We start from the raw sequence: 18,697 nt of genomic DNA on the forward strand, positions 1-18,697 counted from the left end.
AGATGGCGGGAGTTTTCCCTCCCGCCCCCGGTCTGCTAAGACACTGTTAGAGGTTACAAGTAACCCCGCCTCTTCTTCTCCCTCCTAGACATTATTCTCCTTCAAAAGCTCCTTCCTCACCACCATCTGAGGTGGGTTTTCATTCGGCCTGCCCTGTTTCCCGTGGGTCTTGGGCACAGGGGCTGGTGCTGATTTCCAGGGCTTTGACTGAAGGCCTCTATGTCGTCCCCAGCCTGAGTACAATGCCGGGAGAGGTGCCCAGTCGCACTGCTCGCAGCCCCACATCACCACACTCGTGCCTTCCTCTGAGCCACTGCACCCACCATTCCCTACGGCCCAGTGCCTGGGCCCCTGCTCTCTATGTAAAGCCCGTCTGCTGCCTGTGGCTTGGTTCAGCTCACAGCTCCATAACTGAGCTCATCCTCACAGTGTCCAGGAGGGAGCTTCAGGAACTCCTGTGCCAGGCACTTTGTATATATGATCTCACAGAAGTTTTGAAGGCAGTTCCAACACCTTCATTTTGGAGTTGGGGAGACTGAGGCTGAATGCGGCTGAGCTGGGATGGGCATCTAGCTCAAAGCAGGACCCCTCAGGCCCTGCTGCCCACATGCCTCTATTTTTATCAGCCATTAGGCTCCTCATGTTCCCCTCAGACTTCATGAATGTTGCATTTTCCAAATCCCTGGAGCTCTAATCAAGATGACTCTTCTTCCCCATGGGGACCATGGGCCCCTATGCACCCTCCATTTCCCTGTATTTCCCACAGAGCCCATCATGGTCCTGAGCACTTCTCAGTAATACCTGTATATATTAAAGGGTTTATGTTGCATAAAGCCCTTTCATCACACATTGCATTTCAACCTTACAGTATTTCTGTAAGGGACACATCAGCATGTCATTATTCCAACTTCAAAAATGAGAGACTGAGGTGCTCAAGGTGATACTGCTGGGTCGATGTGAAGAGGGAACTAGAATCAAATCTGTTGCCCCCATCCAAGGGTTTCCCTGCCAGCACACCAGCTTATGGAACTGAGGCAAGCCCGACAGGAACTGAGAGACAGCACAGTGAGGCAAGGGAGCAGCAGACTGCAGACAGACCTGCAGTGTCCCCATGGAGAAAGCGTGAGATGTCACCCCTCCTGCCCTCCTGTCCCCCATAGGGCACAGGAATGACATCTCCCATTCCAGTGCCCCTTCTTCTTCTTTCGTACAGTTCCCTCACCTGCTGGAGGGAGGAGTGGGGAGAGGGGAAGAGGCAGGAAGACAGACACAAGTGGGCCCGACTGCACTGCCTGAACAGGCGTCGAATGCACGTCACATGCCTGCTTGCTGCTAGTAGGCCCAACACACACAACACACATCTGCTCAGCTCAGTGGCCTTGCAGACACACGGATCTCCACTCCCAAACCTGGCAGTGAGTTCTGCCATTCCAGGGAAAGGCATGGGAGAGAGGCAGCAGAGGGAGACAGCCCACCCTGCTGAGGGAGGACCTGGCGGGCCTGTCTCTCTATTGCCCCTGCCTTGTACCAAGCACTTGCTCCACCAGGTCTTGCCGGAGCTCTGTGGCCCCACAGCCTTGAGGATCATGATGGCCCTGTGAAGTCAGAACAGGTGTAGTCCCGCCTTACAGATTTGGAAACTGAGGCATAAAGTGGCCGGAAAAAAAAAAAAAAAAAAAAAAGAGGCATAGGGTGGTGGAAGGCAGGGCCGGTGCCTAAAAACAGGAAGCCAAAAGCTAGAGTGACTCCAGATCCAGGAGTGAGAATGAGCCTTTCCTGAAAAGCATCCCCATTGGACCATTTTAGATGGTGGCAAGAGCCCAGCAGGAGGAAGAGTGCCTGGGTTCAAAGCCCGGCTCCGATACCCTTCCTAAATGTGTGACCTCAGCAGGTCGCATGAACTCTCTGTGCCTTCGTTTCCTCATCTGTAAAACTGGGATCACGGCATTTAGGTCAAAGGGTTGTGAAGACGAAATGAATTGGACACATAAGTGCTCAGAATGTTGCCTGGCACATAGTGGGCACTCAATAAACATAAACATGAAATTCTAATATTTTATAGGAGGGAGAATGGCAGTGACAAAGGTCGGGGGAGGGCTGGGTGAAAGGGAAGAAAGTCACCCTCAGGAAATAGAAAGGGGCCTCTGGAGAAATAGCTCTGCTGGACTCATAGCCCTATAGCCTGAGGACACAAGAGTCTGGGGGAGCCCCAAATCTGAGCTCCCTGGGGGCCTCCTGCTGCTGCTTACTGCTGGTGGTACTGTCCCTGCTCAGCAGATACGATGAGAGTTTTTCTAGCACTCCAGACAGGCTCTCCCACAGACACAGGGCCTGTTGGACCCGGGCAGAGGGAGAGAGGGAGGCCCACCAGGGTTCCTGGCTACATCCACTATTCCCCAGGAAGCCCGAGAGGAGAGCTGCGGGCTGCAGGCTCCAGCCAATGTTCACCTGGCACACCCCAAACAGTCTTCTTAGTGTCCCCCTCCATGGGATCCTAGAACTTTCTGGGGCCTGGCTCTCAGGGGAGATCAGAAGAATTAGTTCAGCTCCACCTAAAGGCCAGTGTCTTCAGGGACAGTTACATTTTGAAAGAAGCCCAAAGGGAGAGAACAACAGAATACATTAGAATATCAGACATAGGGAGCAGGCAGATATTTCTGTGAGCTTGTGCATGTGCACACACGTGTGATTGTGCCTGTGTGTGTGTGTGTGTGTGTATGCATGTCCCATTACTCCTTCAATCAATCATCCACTCATCTAACCATCCAGCCACTCCTACTTTTGAGGCTTCTTCCTGGGCCAGGCCCTGAGCTATGCTCTGGAGTGACAGAGGCTGGTGACCTGGTGCCTGTCCTTGAGGAGAAGGCCCCTAAGCTAAGGAGAGAAGGTCTATAGACAGGAGGTCCCTGGCTGAGTCACAGGCCCCTAGCAGGCCAGAGAAGGAGGAGGTCTTAGAGGAGCGGCAAAGCCTCTCTCTTGCAGATAAGAATGTTGCAGCCCAGGTTTGGAAGGACACGTGCAGCCCACCTGGCCCAGCCCTCTCCCCAGTGGCCATATAGCCTAATGGTTAGGAACTCTGCCCGATGTCGGCAGTCCTATCCCTGCTCAGCAGACATGACCGGAGGCTTTTCTCAGTCACTGGCCCCAGGTCATCATGGATTATTAGAGTTAGGAGAGACATCAGCAGTAAACTTGTTGTAGCCTTTTCTTCATAAGGAAATGTCTCCTAAAGCCTCCTTATCAGAGGATAGCCACATGCGGTCTTGGATGCTCCTGGGGCCAGGAAGCTCACCACTTCTCGAGAGAGGCCAGTTCATTTTCAGGCTGCTCTTGCTGCTGGTTTTGGTGAGCAAGAATCAGCTCCCTCTGACCCTTACCTTGACACTAGCTCAGCTTTCCCCTAAGCCTGTAGGCACCTGAAGACAGGAACTATGAGGCTTTCTGGAAGCCTTCTTGTTTAAACTTTGCTCATATGATGAGTTTCCTGCCCCTCCTGCCAGCCTGGCCCCCCGCTCATCCTAGGGTGCAGCAGGCCATAAAAGGGATTGCTCCTGGGAGCCGATATGCCACCAGCTAATGTGGTCAAAAACACAAGTGCTTGTAAGTAGGAGCCGTAGTAGACTTGCTTTGAGTTTTATGGCATGGCCCTGATATTTGGTCAGGTCTGAAATGGGGAATGAATGCAAGAATTTTCCCCATTCAAAAAGTTCAGGTTCGTGTGGGTCAGTTGCCCTGGAAGGGCTTTGATTTCTCCGTATCTAACAGTATTACTAATTAATTCATAATAATAGTAACTACCATTTATTATGTGCCAGGCATCATGAAAAGGGCCCTATATGTATCATTTAATTCTCTCAATAAAACTAAGAGGAGGACATTATTTAAGAAAAGGAAACTGAGGCTTCCAGGAGTTACCTTAAGCCTAAGTTTACACAAATAGTGAGTAGTAAGTTCAAAGCTGGAGTTCCCAACCATTAGGTCATACAGCTGCTTGGGAAAGGACGGGCCAGGCAGGCTCTAAGTATCCTTTCAACCCTGGGACACTGTCACCTGCCCTTCAGCCTTCTGGTCAGGAAAGATAGCACAAAGCCAGGTCTCTTTCTCTGTCATCTGGAATTTGGGGGTGACAACTCCACTGAGAAGGGTGGTTGTCTGGGGACAGTGTGTGTCTCTCTGTGGCCTGAGAAGGGTGGTTGTCTGGGGACAGTGTGTGTCTCTCTGTGGCCTGAGAAGGGTGGTTGTCTGGGGATAGTGTGTGTCTCTCTGTGGCCTGTCTCTCTGTGGGAACCTGGGCGACCTTTGCCTGAGAAGTCAGGCCTTCCTGCCTGGCCACACCTTGGCCAGCCTGGGTCTGGCCACCCTTCAGTGAAAGAGATTCCTCCTCCCAACTGCAAGAGCTGGAGGGGTAGGGAGGGGACAGACAGGGCTAAATCCAGCCTTTGCTCCCTGTCAACACAGAAAGAGGGCTCTGAGTGCTCTGAAAACTGGGTTAAAAATGGCTTGGCTGTACCTATCTTATCTGCTTTACACTGAAAGCCTTCAGCGCGTGGCAGGTTTTCACGCAGAATTTTCCTTGCTAATCCCCTTTGTTAGCTCTGATACTGACATTGCAATACCAACCTCGTCTGGGCGATTTGAAAGGGATTACAGACCCTCAATCCTTCAGCATGTGGGAGAAGAATGTTTTCTCAAATCAAATTTTTCACAAACCTGTTTTCAAAAATAATCAAAGTGCAAATCCCTCCTTGGGATTGAAGGGTGTGGGGAAGACACTTGTCTGTTCGAAACGCAGCATGGCAGGCAGAATGTCATCCTTTTGGAGGGCGAGGCAGAGGTGCAGGCCCACCTGGTTGATTAGTGGCCCTTCGTGTCCTCCAGACTTTGATGCCTGCTAAGTGGGGTCTGCGAGGGGAGGGCAGGGCAGGCGCTTTGGCATGTGTGGTCACTGAATGGGACCATGTGCATGCCTGAGGGGCCAGATTCAAGTTCAATTTCAACAACTGTGTATTAATAACCTATCACATGCCCTGCACTGTGCTGGAGATTGTGGAGGACACAATGATGAATCCAGTTTTACACTTGCCTTGAGGAAATCACAGTCTAGCAGGCAAGCGGCAAGTATCCAGAGGCTCGCGACCCAGGGCAGAGGGGGACCGGACTGTCACGGAGCATCAGGGACAGGGAGAGGGATGATTCAGTTCCCTCATGCAGCTTCCTGGAGGTGTAGGAGAGTGTGGACGGGAGCTGTGCTTCTTGTGGGCTGGAATCTTGGATACCTTAAAGGTTATCCCGCTCTGAGCAGAAAGAGGGCCAGTGGGCATCAGGAAGACTCGAGTTCTGACCTGGCTGTCACTGTCACTGGCTGTGTGACCTCTAGTCACAATGGTATACCCTTTCCAGCCTCCGCTTCATATGGTGGCATTAAACTGTGACTGTGTCCCCCCTTCTGTCTGGCTTGGCAAGACAGCCCTGCCGAAGGCCCGTCCAGCTCCTAGATGAAGCTTTAGGGGGCCAGGCAAAGGTAACACATGCTGCAAGATGTTGCGGGCCTGGGGATTTAATTCCAGTTGCTCAGGGCCCTGGAGTAAGCCTGAGTCTGTGCTGCCTGGAATTTGCATTAGTGATTTTGCCTTAATACTCTGGTGACAGTAGCTGATCCACAAGCTCCCAAAGCCACATCCACTTGCAAATCCTCTTCCCTCCTGCCAACTCCTCCCATCCCCTTCAGCGGTGCCAACACAACTGTCCATCTAGGTCCCCAGCTGCAAGGTGCCCCCTACTCCTCGAGGCTGTGGTCGTGGTGGTGGGTCGCAGGTTGGAGCTTGGACATCCTGAGCTTCATCTCGTTTCAGGGCTTCAGTCTTTCTTTTCCTGGTCCCAGAAGGAGCTGAAGTCTGGTGGCTTTCAAGAGCCAAAGCCTCTGGCAGTAAATGGGCCTTGACATCAGATCTTGTCTCTGGCGCAGTGCTGTGGCAAGGCACAGGGCACGAGTGTGGCCACGCCATAAGTCCTCTCCTCCCTCAGCTGGCACCATCACGTGTGGGGCCCACCAAGCCCATGATAGGTCGCACAACAGTCAGCAAATCGCCCTTTCGGAGGCTGATTAAAGATGGATGCGCAGCCCCTGAGGTGGCTGGAAGCACAGGCTGCTCTCAAATGCATAACCCCAATATTTTCTTCTTAAGCAATTCTCCTGCTCTTTGATGTTCTGCAGCGGCACACAATCACATTCGGTTTGATGCACAGAAGGGGGAGGAGGAGCGGATGGCGAGGGAGACAGAAAGCCCCAGCTCTACTCGCCCATTCTTTCCAGGCAAATTCAGTTTTACCATTTCATCCCTGGCTGGTCAGGAATTTAGTGAGCTGTGGGTTGTCTCTTCACAGCGCCAGAGTCCTGGACATCCAAGGGATGTGGTGCCAGTGGTTGAGTTTTATGGCTTTAAGTGCAGAACGTCCTAGTGTGTGTGGTGTGTGTGTGTGTGTGTGTGTGTGTGTGTGTGTGTGTGTATGTTTAATTCTGTGACTCACTGGTGAATTCTCCATTTCCCAGGGTGCAGCAGGGGCTCAGGGGAAGGAGGGGACAAGGCTCAGAATAATATTCGTTGAGGAGGGGAGAGAAGAAAAAGGAAATTAAGAAAGAGAAAGGAAAAAGGGAGATCAGAGGGATCGAAACAGAAGAGATGGGAAGGAAAAGAGAAAGGGCAAAGGAGGTCGATCAAAGTTGAAGAGGGGGAAGGCAAAAAAAAAAAAAAGGCAGAGTTTATGAGAAAGGAGAAGAAATGAGGGAAAAGAGGACATCACCCTTGATGGCATGCAAAGCAGGAGGTGGTGATGTAGTGAAGTCATAACGCTGGGTGGGAAACGCTGCTTTAGTCAAAATCAGGTTACAATCGTGGATATCTACAGCTGGGGTTCAGGGGGAGTCTCTGAGGTCCAGGTCATATAAAGGACTTGTCCAGGGGTGAGTCCCATTCCCACACCCCTCAGCCCTTCATTTCTTTCATCCCTACCCCATTCCTACAAAGAACATGCAACTGAGCTGTGTTCAGAGGCAGAGGTTTTAGTAATTTCCCTTCTGCATATGCCCGGATCACAACTGGTCCCCCGACCATCCTGCTGTGCTCCTTGAAGCCAGGGACCTTGCCCTGGCTGGTGAGCCGGGGGTTAGAAATAGGGAAGGTTCATAAGATAAATGATGGGAGTTCTTATCTGAATGAGGAAAAACCGAGCCTTTCATCTGCATGATGGCTACATTGCATCGAATTACATCCATATTTCTCCTGGCCAGAACATTTGGGGAATAGGTGAGTATTTCAAGCATTCCTTTTTAAGAGTGGAGCGGCAAGTTTCATTATCATATTTTAATTAAAAGGAAAAAATCCTATTAAACAATTCCCAATGTATTGGGATTAGCAAAACCCAACACCTGGGACCCAGTAACTCAGCATGTATGAACACATGAACAAGACGTATATTCCTTAGAAATTATCCCTACACCTGCCCCTCCACTCCAGCTAAGTAAATGGCTTCCTATGGGCTCTATCCTAGGCAGGCCAGAATAGGAGGCCCATGCCCCACAGACACCACCTGCCTCACCCCACGAAGGAGAGGGGGAAGGGAGGGACGGAGCAGGGAGCCACACTTCCCCCTGCCTCATTGAAACCCCCAACCCCTTAACTCAAAGCACTGCTGGCAAGAAACCTGGCTTTAGAATCAGGTCCTGGGCTTAAAACTCAGTTTCACCATTACTAACTGTGTAACCCTAGGCAATTCTTGATTTTTCTGAGCTTCCATTTCCTACTTTGTAAACTGTGAATTTTACATCTACTTTGTAGGGTAGTTGTAAGGTTTAAAACTTATACATGAAAAGAGCCTGGTACAGTGCCTAAGTAGTAGTCAGTAAATAAATGGGAGCTATTATTGTTATTATTAATATTATTATTTAGTAGACAAGATAGAGGAACTACTTCCAGAAGCTCCAGATAAAATACACCCTGTTCATGAACACCTTACTCTATGCTGGTTTTTCCATTAGCCGTGTCACAGCTGGTGGGGTCATGCTTTCTCTTGCTCCTGGCCTTTGCACATGCTGTTCCCTGAGCAGGAGCCCCCTTTCCAGCCCTATATCCCTCCCCACTTTGCCTGCTCATCCATCAGTCCTTGGGCCCTTGCCTCCAAGGAGCCTTCCCGACACCCAAGACTGGGGTTGAAGGCTATTCCCTATGCTCACTGCAATCCCAACATCTCTCTCAGAGCATCCTAATTACCTGTGTAAGGGTCTAGAATCCTCAGTGAGACTATGAGTTTCTTAACAGCAGAGACCAGGCCCTATCCATGGTGGTATCCCAGTGTTATTGCGCATAGTACGTGCTCAATAATTTTTTTTTTTTTTTGAGACGGAGTCTTGCTCTGTCACCCAGGCTGGAGTGCAGTGGTGCAATCTCGGCTCACTGCAACCTCAACCTCCTGGGTTCAAGTGATTCTCCTGCCTCAGCCTCCTGAGTAGCTGGGATTACAGGCACCTACCACCATGCCCAGCTAATTGTTTTGTATTTTAGTAGAGACAGGGTTTCACCATGTTGGTCAGTCTGGTCTCAAACTCCTGACCTGGTGATCCGCCCATCTCGGCCTCCCAAAGTGGTGGGATTACAGGCATGAGCCACTGCTCCTGGCCCTCAATAAGTAGTTTAAAAAGAAATGAATGAATCAGAGAGAAAATGAAATAGAACCAGATCAAAATCAGTAGGGAAAAGTGGCAAAGGAAATGAGAAGTCCACATACAAACAATTTAGAGGTCTTACTAGGACTACATGTCAAGATATGGCTTCCCCCCAAAAGCCAATGCACTGTGATTACATTAGCGGAGAAATAATCTCCATTCAAAGGGTAATGACTCTGCTCCCCTTGCATGGGTAAACACCGCTGGGTGCTGGATTCTGTTTCAGGTTCCCTCCTTCAAACACCTACCTACAAAGCACAGCCCATTCTGTAAAGGTCCCCAGAATGGTGAGGGGACCCCACTCCTCACATATGCAGACATGGTGAGAGGCAGAGGACATTAGCTCTGTGGAGGTGGTTTAGGCTTTTCCCTGTGGCTTTCTTCAAGCTGGGCTCTCCTGGGGCAGGGGTAGGGCCTGGATGTGTTCTGAGTGGCTCCAGGGGGAGACCTCAAACCAGTCAGTAAACATTATGAAGAGGCAGATTTGGGTTCCACAGAGTGTGACCAACCATCCCAGTTTCTCAGGACTGTCTCTGTTTCAGCACTGAAAGTCCCATGCCCTGGGAAACCCCTTAGTCTTAGCAAACTAGGACAGCTGGTCATCCTAGTTCCACACAAGATAGCAAGTGTGTGTGTGTGTGTGTGTGCAACCGCTCTGTTATCATTCACAGAGCATACAATTCACCCATACAAAATGTACAATTCAATGGTTTTTAGTATATTCACAAAGTTGTGCAGCCATCACCACAGTTGATTTTAAAACAGTTTTCATCATCCCCAAAAGAAATCCCACACCCTTTAGCTATCACTCCAACAGCCTACCCCATTCCCCCGGCACTAATCTATTTTCTGTCTCAACGGATTTACCAATTCTGGATACTTTATATAAAGGGAATCATACAATATGTAGTTTTTTTGACTGGCTTTCTTCACTTAGTAATATTTTCAAGGCACATCCACGTCACAACATGAATCTGTACTTCATCCCTTTTCATGGCCAAATAATATTCCATTGTCTGGAAATATCACATTATTTATCCATTCGTTTTGTTCATTAATGGACATTTGTGTTGTTTCTGCTTTTTGGCTACTAAGAATAATGCTGCTGTGAACATCCATGCATAAGTTTTTGCGTGGATGTATGTTTTCCTTTTTCTTGAATAGATACCCAGGCATGAAATTGCTGGTAATTCTCTGTTTAACCTTTTGAGGAACTGCTATATGCTGTTTTCCAAAGTGGCTGCCCCATTTTATATTTTCCCAGCAGCAATGAATGAGAATTGATTTCTACATCCTGGACAGCACTATTCATTATCTGTCTTTTTAATGATAGCCGTCCTAGTGGGTGTGGTAGGCGTGTTTTAACAACTAGGGTCCAGAGGAAATGAAAAGAGATGTTTGCATAATGATAAGACTCTTGTCATCCCAAGTGTGCAAACAAAGCTGGATACACTTGGAGAAAGGCTACCTAGGGGCCCCTGGCTGGGAAGCTGCATGGGTGGGAGGCTGGATGGGTGGGAGGCTGGATGGATGGGAGGCTGGGTGGGAGGCTGGCTGGGAGCTGGATGGGTGGGAGGCTGGATGGATGGGAGGCTGGATGGGTGGGAGGCTGGATAGGTAGGAGGCTGGATGGATGGGAGGCTGGGTGGGTGGGTGGGAGGTTGGATGGATGGGAGGCCGGATGGGTAGGAGGCTGGATGGATGGGAGGCTGGATGGGTGGGAAGCTGGATGGGTAGGAGGCTGAATGGGTGGGAAGCTGGATGGGTGGGAGGCTGGATGGGTGGGAGGCTGAATGGATGGGAAGCTGGATGGGTGGGAGGCTGGATGGGTGGGAGGCTGGATGAAAAGAGATCTAAAAGTCTTTGGCTCTGCCTTCCTAATCTTGAGGCTGGGTGGATTGGGGGAAGGCTTGAGGGTGGGGGGACATCCTGAAGAGGTCCCCCATCCTTGGAGTGAAGAGGAACTGAGGGGAGGAGGGAAGGAGGATGCAGACGGTAGGCTTGTCTTCGTTGCCATTCTGCCACAGGCTTGTGTGGGCAGCAGAGCGGACTCAGGTGCTTTGGCTGGGCCCACGCTGCTGCCCAGTGTGAGAGAACTGGTAGTGGCTGCAGAGGCCCCGGGAACTCTGGTGGCCTCCCTGCCCTGCCCACCCCATGCCTGCCGCTCCCTTCCTGCAGGGCTCACCGCCCATCTGCTCTTCCTCCCCATGACGCCAATGCCTGGCCTTTATGTTTCTGTCTTGCCATCCAAGCCCCACAGGAGGGACTTTTCAACTCCCCAGGAATGTTCTCTCATGGAGGAGAAGTGAGCAGACTTGTGTGGGTGCTGTGACTTGGGTGGGTGGGCTCGTGGAATGGTCCTCTGGAGCTTGGGAGCTGCAACTGAAGCTTCCTCAGATGCAGCAGCCCCGTCTTGTTCTGCAGTGACAGTTCCCAAATACACAGCAAAGCCCCAGCTCAGGTCTCAGTGCTTGGGCTGTGGAAGCAGCACTCTCCTTCCTCCTTCCTCCGTTCTTCCTCATCCCACTTGCCACTCCCACCTGGCAAACCTGCCCCACAGCCCTCTCATGGACCAAGGGCTCTGTGTCTGCCAAGGCAGCCCATTCTATCACTGAGCCAGCCCTCTGTGGTAATCCTCATGACATGCTGGGAGGACCCTGACACACTGACCTATGTGACCTGCTTTCATCCTCAGGAAAATCTAAGGAAGGTAGGAGTGGGGAGATTGTTGCTCTTACTTTAGAGATGGGGTAAAGTTTATTCAGATGACTTGTGCTACGTCATACAGAGGCAAGTGTCATAGTCAGGACTGAAAGCCAGCCTCTGGGTTCTGGTCCAGTCATCCACTATCCAGGTGCTCAGGCCAAAAACTTGAGCATCATCCCTGACTCCTCTCTCTCACAGCCCCAAGTAAACTGTCAGAAAATCCCATTGATTCTTTTTTCAAAACATGCCTTTAACCTCATGCCTTCTGGTCCCCGCCACTATGGCCCAAATCACCATTTTCTTTCACGTGATGCTTGCAAACGCCTCTTCCCCATGTCAATCCCAGCCCCTCAATGACCTTCACACACAGGTCACTCTCCAGGCGTTTCCTTTGTTGTGTTTGAGGTTCTTTCTCCATCCTCAGTTTCCCCTGGCACAGCGTGGGGCACAGACTTGCAACTCACTGAGATGTGTCATGTCACAGAACTGAGATGAGATTTGTTTCCCGCTGTGTGTGTGTTTATGTGCATGTGTGCACATATATGTCCATGAGCACATATGTCTGTGCTCAACCAAAATAATACAAAGGCCAGACACATAGCCGTAACTCTTGAAAAAAGCTTATTTGGTCTGTACTATTTTATTTTGATAGAGGGGAATACACACATTGCATTTTGCAGCAAATCAGGTTAAGAACCACTCCATCTGGCAGGACAAGTTTGCCTGTTTCCAATAGGGGTAGGCCACATCTCAATTCCCCAGCCATCCGGCCAAGTACGCTGGGTCTGATCAGATGCCAGGACTGGGGACTAATTGACCCCAGGGTCCTGGAGAAAGATCACTCATGACACAGATGGCTGGGTGCCACCTTCTCCCCACCCTTAATGGAGCCTCATCACTCACAAGGCTGCAGGTGTTGCTGGGGAGGGGGCAACCCCAGTCTTAGCTCTTTATCTTTCAATTCTGATTTCAGCATCCTCTGCGATCACATTAGTGCGAGGATGTCTCTTATGGTTAGTTGCCTGCATCCAAGATGAGGATATAATGACTTCCCCTGTGTCTCACACCCAGCCCCACTGAACAGATGCACACACTGTCTGCACACAGAGTTGCCATGTGACTGTAGCAGCCCTCCCATGTGACCTGGCCAGTGGGTACTGACTGTGGAGGCTTTTTAATTGTCTGGGAAGGGAATGGAGGGACTCGGGCAGCATGGGCTGTGGAGTGATAGATCAGAACCTTCTTAACCTCCAATACTAGAGGGCCCCGACTCAGAAGAGGGAGACAGACTCGGGCTGGGGAGCACTCACAACTGCACCCCCACCAACTCCAATTCCTGCCCCGAGATGCAGAGGAACTGAGGCCTGCGACTGGCTCTATGCCCCATTCTAAGTCCCATCTCAGGGCTTGCCTCCCTCATGGAATGAAGGGAGGAAACACGCATCTATGGTGCACCTACTGCATATCGTACCCAGCCAGGCCCTTCATGGTGCTGAGAAGAGGTACTATTGAGTCCGTCTTACCCACGAGGGAAACTGAGCCTCAGGGACCTCATGGTACACACCTGGTAAGTGGTTGGGCTGGGATCCCAAGCTATGTCTTCTGCCACCAAGCTAGCAGTCTCCTGCTACCCCACCCTGCCTCTCCCCACTCCAACAGCCCCTGGTGACAGCTCCCTTTTCTGAACATCGATGGCAGTCATCTCCACCTCACCTGCCCTTACCATTGCCCTTGAATTATTTCTGGTTTGTAATCCTCAACCCCAACCACACTGGATCATAAAGCCTAAAGGGCAGACGGCATGACTTAGGCTCCTGTGGTATCTGGGTCTCTAGCCCACTTTTGGACACCATAGTGCTAGCCACTGCAAGGAGTGCTTTCATCCCCACAGTGCCCCTCTGAGGCTCTGAACCACTCTTCTTCCTGTCTCACACCTGCCATCCCCCTTTTTTTTCTTGCTTGAGCTCTGGTCCTATGTGTAAAAATTTGCGCTTCTAGATGGGTCTGTGTATAAGTCTGACACCCACAGGTCACAGTCTGGAGGCACAGTCTGGAGGACAAATAAGTGGAACTGTCAGGCCCCACTGCCAACATGCTCAGTAGGACACTAGACCAGCAAAGCCACAAAGGTGGCTGCTGGGAGAGCAGGGGCACCAGGTGCCTGGTGAGGGGCTGGAAGGAGCAATGGTGAGACATAGTGGGGCTGTATCCCTGTGGATGGACAGCAGTGCCTGAGGGAGTCCTTCTATCCCTGCCCACAGCTGCAGTGGCCCAGAGTGGGATCTGTGGCTCCTGGCTGCTTCTTGGGCCAGTGGATTGTCACGATCCTGGCTCAGATGAAGACGTCAGACTGGCGGGGCTGAGAAACACCCCTGGTGATTCCCATCTCACTCTTGGATTCCTTCATCCCCTTTCCACCTCCAACCCTTTGTCCAGAGCACCCTTCCTGGCCCACACTGCCAAAGCTGTCTTGTGTTCAGGCAGCTTGGGAGATATTGCTTACCCCAGGAAGCCCTCAGGGAGTAAGAGGAAGAGACGCCAGGACAGTTTTCCCCAACCTTCCTCACCAGAAACGCAAAACTCCTTTGATTTGCCTGTATTGAAATCTTCACTGAAACCTTTAACCCTCCACCTGCAGGGATTTCAGACTTTGCCTCTGGTGTACTTGTTACCTAGTTCTGAGTCTGAATTTATCTACCTTGTGTTCTCTTTATGTCTCCTTGTTTCCGTGTAGTTCTCTTTGAAGCTTTTATGGGGCTAGTTTAAGATCCAGAGAAAGAAGTGCAACTTCACACAGAAGCTTGTAAACTTATGGACCATCTAACCTCAAGAGGTGGGACAAGCAGAAAATATAAATAGCTTCTGAAAGGGTTCGACTCAATTCATGGATGTCAGGACTGGGATGGAGAACTGAAGAAAACCAAAGTGACCGTGTGTGCATGTCTGATTGTGTGTTTGTGTGTGTATGTGGGGAGGACGTACTATCCCCCTGTAAATATTCCTGTCTTTTGTACCATCTCCCTCCCCTTGGAGGTTAGCATGGAGGAGGAAAACACAACCCCTCCCTGTGAGGCTGACCCTTCAAAGAATTCTGCAAATGTACCTTTTATTTTAATTTTTCTGGAGGGTGAGAGATTTTTTCTGAATGCCTTTCATTCATTTCCCCAGCTCATCGAAGGTGAGCTGCCACATCGTTGTTAAAAGACAGATCCTACCCAATTTAAGGCTGTGCAGTCTTAGGTGAGTGGGGCGGTCCACTCTGAGCCTCACGCACCAGCCCAGACCCTCATCTCCTGCAGGGGAGGAGTGGGGGTGCCCCCACTCCCCAGAAACAATGCTCGGGTGATCACCCAGGCACCATCCCTCTCCCCACCAGCACTTATACTGCCATCATCACCATCAGGCTCCAGTGTCCTCACACATCCTCTCACATGACCCCTGTCACCCTCTGGGGTGAGCTGGCCAAGCATTACTTGCATTCCACAGGGGAAGAAGGAGAGTTGAAAAAAGACCATGCCCCATTCTCAGACAGAAGGTGGCAGGTGGCAGAGCTGGAACGTTCAGCCCAAGCCCATTTGAGGTAGGGGGCATGGAGAGGCCCCCTCAGTCCATAGAACTACTGTCGGGGAAGAGGCTGGCAGGTCTCCTGCCTGCCTTCCCCAGTTCCTATCCCAAGAGCCCGCCTTCTTTCTGGGGCGGACTCTTTGCAGGAAGGGGCCCCGTGATGAAGTCCTGGGCTCAGGGCCGCCCGGTCGGCCTGCCCCTTGACTCGGGCGCTTCCTCTCTCTCCAGAAAAACCCACTTCACAGCCACCCCCACCAAGTCTCGAAAGGCTCCAGGAACAAGATCCAAAGCCTCCTCCGAGGAAACAAGCGGATATTTTAGAATCCCAAAGTGCAAGAAGTCCCCGACTCCAGCCCTCATTTTAAAGGCGGGAGTGCAAAGGGGATTTCTGCGCACGGCACCTGGTTTTCCCAGCTGTGCTCACTTTTCCTGAGAGCCGAGGTGGGCAATGTATCCGACCTGCCCCCAGGCCCCAAAAGATGCTAGTGTGCCCATGCACATCCATGCATGTGAGCTGGCACCCCAAGCACGCCCTCCACACTGCTCTCTTGCCCTAAATTGAGCCCATTTAGAAAGTTTTCTTTCCTCCCTCCCACAGACGACATCCATCACTTTCCCCAGCAGAGGCGAGGCGGCCACAACGCCTTCCTAGGGTTTATTAAATACGTTCAAGAGCCTATTTGTAGCTGTCAGGGAGAAGCCGAGGGGGAGCCGCGGAGTCCGCTCAGCCGTGCAGCCTCCCTCTCAACCTCCAGGGCAGGGGAACCCCTCTGGAAATGTTCCTCTGCACCAGGTGGAGCTGAAGGGGCACCCCCAGCCCCTGTGCAGTAGACTCCACTCTCAAATAGCTACCAGGGACTATGGTTGGTGTGGTCAAGGGATCTCAGCAGGGCTGGCTGGCCAAGGACTGAACCCGCCGGGGCAGCGTCCTCTGCACCTCACCCACGCTGACCTCACCTCAAACAGCTCAGGAAAGAAAAAGCACACTCGCGCTCTGTCCCAGACCCCACAGGCCGCCTCAGAGTCACAGACAGGGCCTGGGAACCCCCGGTGTGGGGCCCACGATCCCCGAGGTGGGATGACTAGGCTTAGTAAAGCCTCGGCTTCACATGCAGGGACACGGCTTGAGAGAGCCCCCACAGAGGTGGTTCATGTCTGAGCATGGAAGGAAAATGCTTTCCATGAGGCCTGCAGGGCTTCCCTGGCCCAGGCAAGGATATTTGTAGATGGTCACAGCCCCAAAGGATCTCAGGGGCCCTAGAAACTCCCTCCCAGTTTGATGGATAAGAACGAGTTCCAGAGAGAGAAAGGGGGTTTCTTGGGGTCTCCCACCCCAGCGTCTCCTCAGCATCCCTTTATCTGAGGATCTAGAACAACTGAGGCTGATTTTCTCTCCTCCCTGGAATTAAAAGGGGTGAGGAGAGAAATTCCAGGGAAGGTTGGGACTGGAAACATGAGAGCCCAACTTCCTGATTTTGTGAGACATTTTTTCTTTATTATGAAATACTTCAAATGTGCGGACCAGCATAAAGAATTATATACCCTTTGCCCACTTTTTGATGGGGTTCTGGATTAAGAAAATGTGGCACATATACACCATGGAATACTATGCAGCCATAAAAAATGATGAGTTCATGTCCTTTGTAGGGACATGGATGAAATTGGAAATCATCATTCTCAGTAAACTATCACAAGAACAAAAAACCAAACACCGCATATTCTCACTCATAGGTGGGAATTAAACAATGAGAACACATGGACACAGGAAGGGGAACATCACACTCTGGGGACTGTTGTGGGGTGGGGGGGAGGGGGGAGGGACAGCATTGGGAGATATACCTAATGCTAGATGACGAGTTAGTGGGTGCAGCGCACCAGCATGGCACATATATACATATGTAACTAACCTGCACAATGTGCACATGTACCCTAAAACTTAAAGTATAATAATAAATAAAAGAAAAAAAAGAATTATATACCCAACATCTGTGTACCCAATACACAGTATTAACAAATCCTAATAACTTGAGTGATTTCTATTTTCAAATGTGGTATTAGCTGCGATATGGTTAGCTGAATTTTTACAGCTCTTTTCAAATGTAAAATAATTTTATTCTTTTCAATAAAGGCATTTCATTAAATGTATAACCAGGATTTAATTTTCAGACCTTGGAAGACTTCATTTAAATACATTCAAAGTCAGAAAAAAAGTCCTCTGTCAGACCACAAGTCCTGCTTTTTTTTTATTGCAAAAATATAGTCTGCAGCCATGGCCTGGCCAGATGGGAAGGGAGGGAGGTGGCTGCAGAGTCCTGGGACTCCCTGGAGAGGTGTGGAATCCCAGGGAAAGGTTTTCTGTCAAGCTTTCGAGATGGAACCCTCACCCAGAATGTTTGATGAGGACAGAAGTGCCTGATTGGAAGGGAGGCATGGGTGGGAAGTCTGATCTTGGAAGGGGTCTCTGCTGGGATCCCCCCCAAGTCCTACTCAGAGTCCCTCGCTTCCTTCCCCTTACCAACCTCACCTCCCAGAACATTTCTGTCTCCTGATACTGTCAGCTGTTTCTTACCTCTTAGCTTTTATTTAGCATCTACTATGTGCACCTGCCAAGGTGTTAACAGATTAATGAGTGTGTGGGAGTCGCTCAGACCAGCTCAGACAGCCAACTGTGCATTTCTTCCCAATCCCATGGTTAGTGACATCATGTTGGTAGCTTGCAATTGGCCATGGTAGAAGTAATTACACCATGGAAATCAGTCCGCAAACACTACCAGTCAATCAGGGCTTTCCCCAACTCCCCAAGAGCTAGCTGTTAAACCTTCGCCAGCAGGCCACGGGTATTAACGTCCCAAGAATATATGAGTTCAAAAGAGGTCTCCTAGAGAGAGAGAGAGAGAAAAAAAAAAAACCCAAAAACCAACATGGAGGAACGAAAGGAATTAATCACAAATTATCAAATTTCAGGTCCCAGACTGATCGTGACGTGAGTTTGATCTCAGTAAGCAGCCACTACTTAGCATTTTTGTGGCTGCACAGGTTCCTAGACGGGATCTTGTCCAATCCTCTCATGTTTGAAAGCAAAATGATGTCCAGAAAGATGACACAGCTTGCTAAGGACACAGGTGGGTTTATAACTCCCATCTTCCTTTCCTACGCCTACTCCTGAGCCTGCTCACCAGAGCTGGAGGTGGAGAGGGACTCACATGAGGCAAGAGTCCAAGTGACCTCTCAGCAAAGACACAGAGATGGGAAAGAAGGTGCATGGAGCCCTTCCCATTCCCTTGCCCTTACACTGCTCCCCCAGGAAAGGCTGGGCATCTAGCAGGTGCTTAGCAAACCCTTGAATTGAGTCAGGCTAATGAGCCAGGTGGGCAGTGTTGGGGTGGTCTGTGCAGGAGTCCACTCCCAGCAAGCATGAGTGATGGCAAACAGAGGGCTGGGCCACAGGGACAGCCAGCTGCTCAGGTTGTCACTTAGCCAGCCCTTCCCAGGAGCGTATTTCTCAGAGTCAGAGGGCAGCTAAGGCTCCAAGACCTAGGTGTGAGCCACAGGTCAACAGGCATAAAGAACAAGCAAACTGGTGCCACTCCAGGCTGAGGCCTGACAGTGAGGAAGAAACTTACAGGAAAACAAAGGGCTGGGGAGAGAGGACTTGGGGAGTAGGGATGAAAGAAGGCAGGAGACAAATGGAGAAAGGGAAGGGGGATG

The 18,697-nt window shown here is 50.7% G+C and overlaps 1 protein-coding gene across 4 annotated transcripts in view; it reads right to left on the minus strand.

Annotated features, from left to right (window-relative positions):
* Positions 1 to 18,697, minus strand: part of DSCAML1 (DS cell adhesion molecule like 1) — a 368,891-nt gene that overhangs the window by 199,311 nt on the left and 150,883 nt on the right. The gene's annotated exons all lie outside the window — the stretch shown is intronic.

The sequence above is a fragment of the Gorilla gorilla genome, chromosome 9 (assembly GCF_029281585.2).
Source record: "Gorilla gorilla gorilla isolate KB3781 chromosome 9, NHGRI_mGorGor1-v2.1_pri, whole genome shotgun sequence".
In the NCBI taxonomy this organism is placed as follows: domain Eukaryota; kingdom Metazoa; phylum Chordata; class Mammalia; order Primates; family Hominidae; genus Gorilla; species Gorilla gorilla.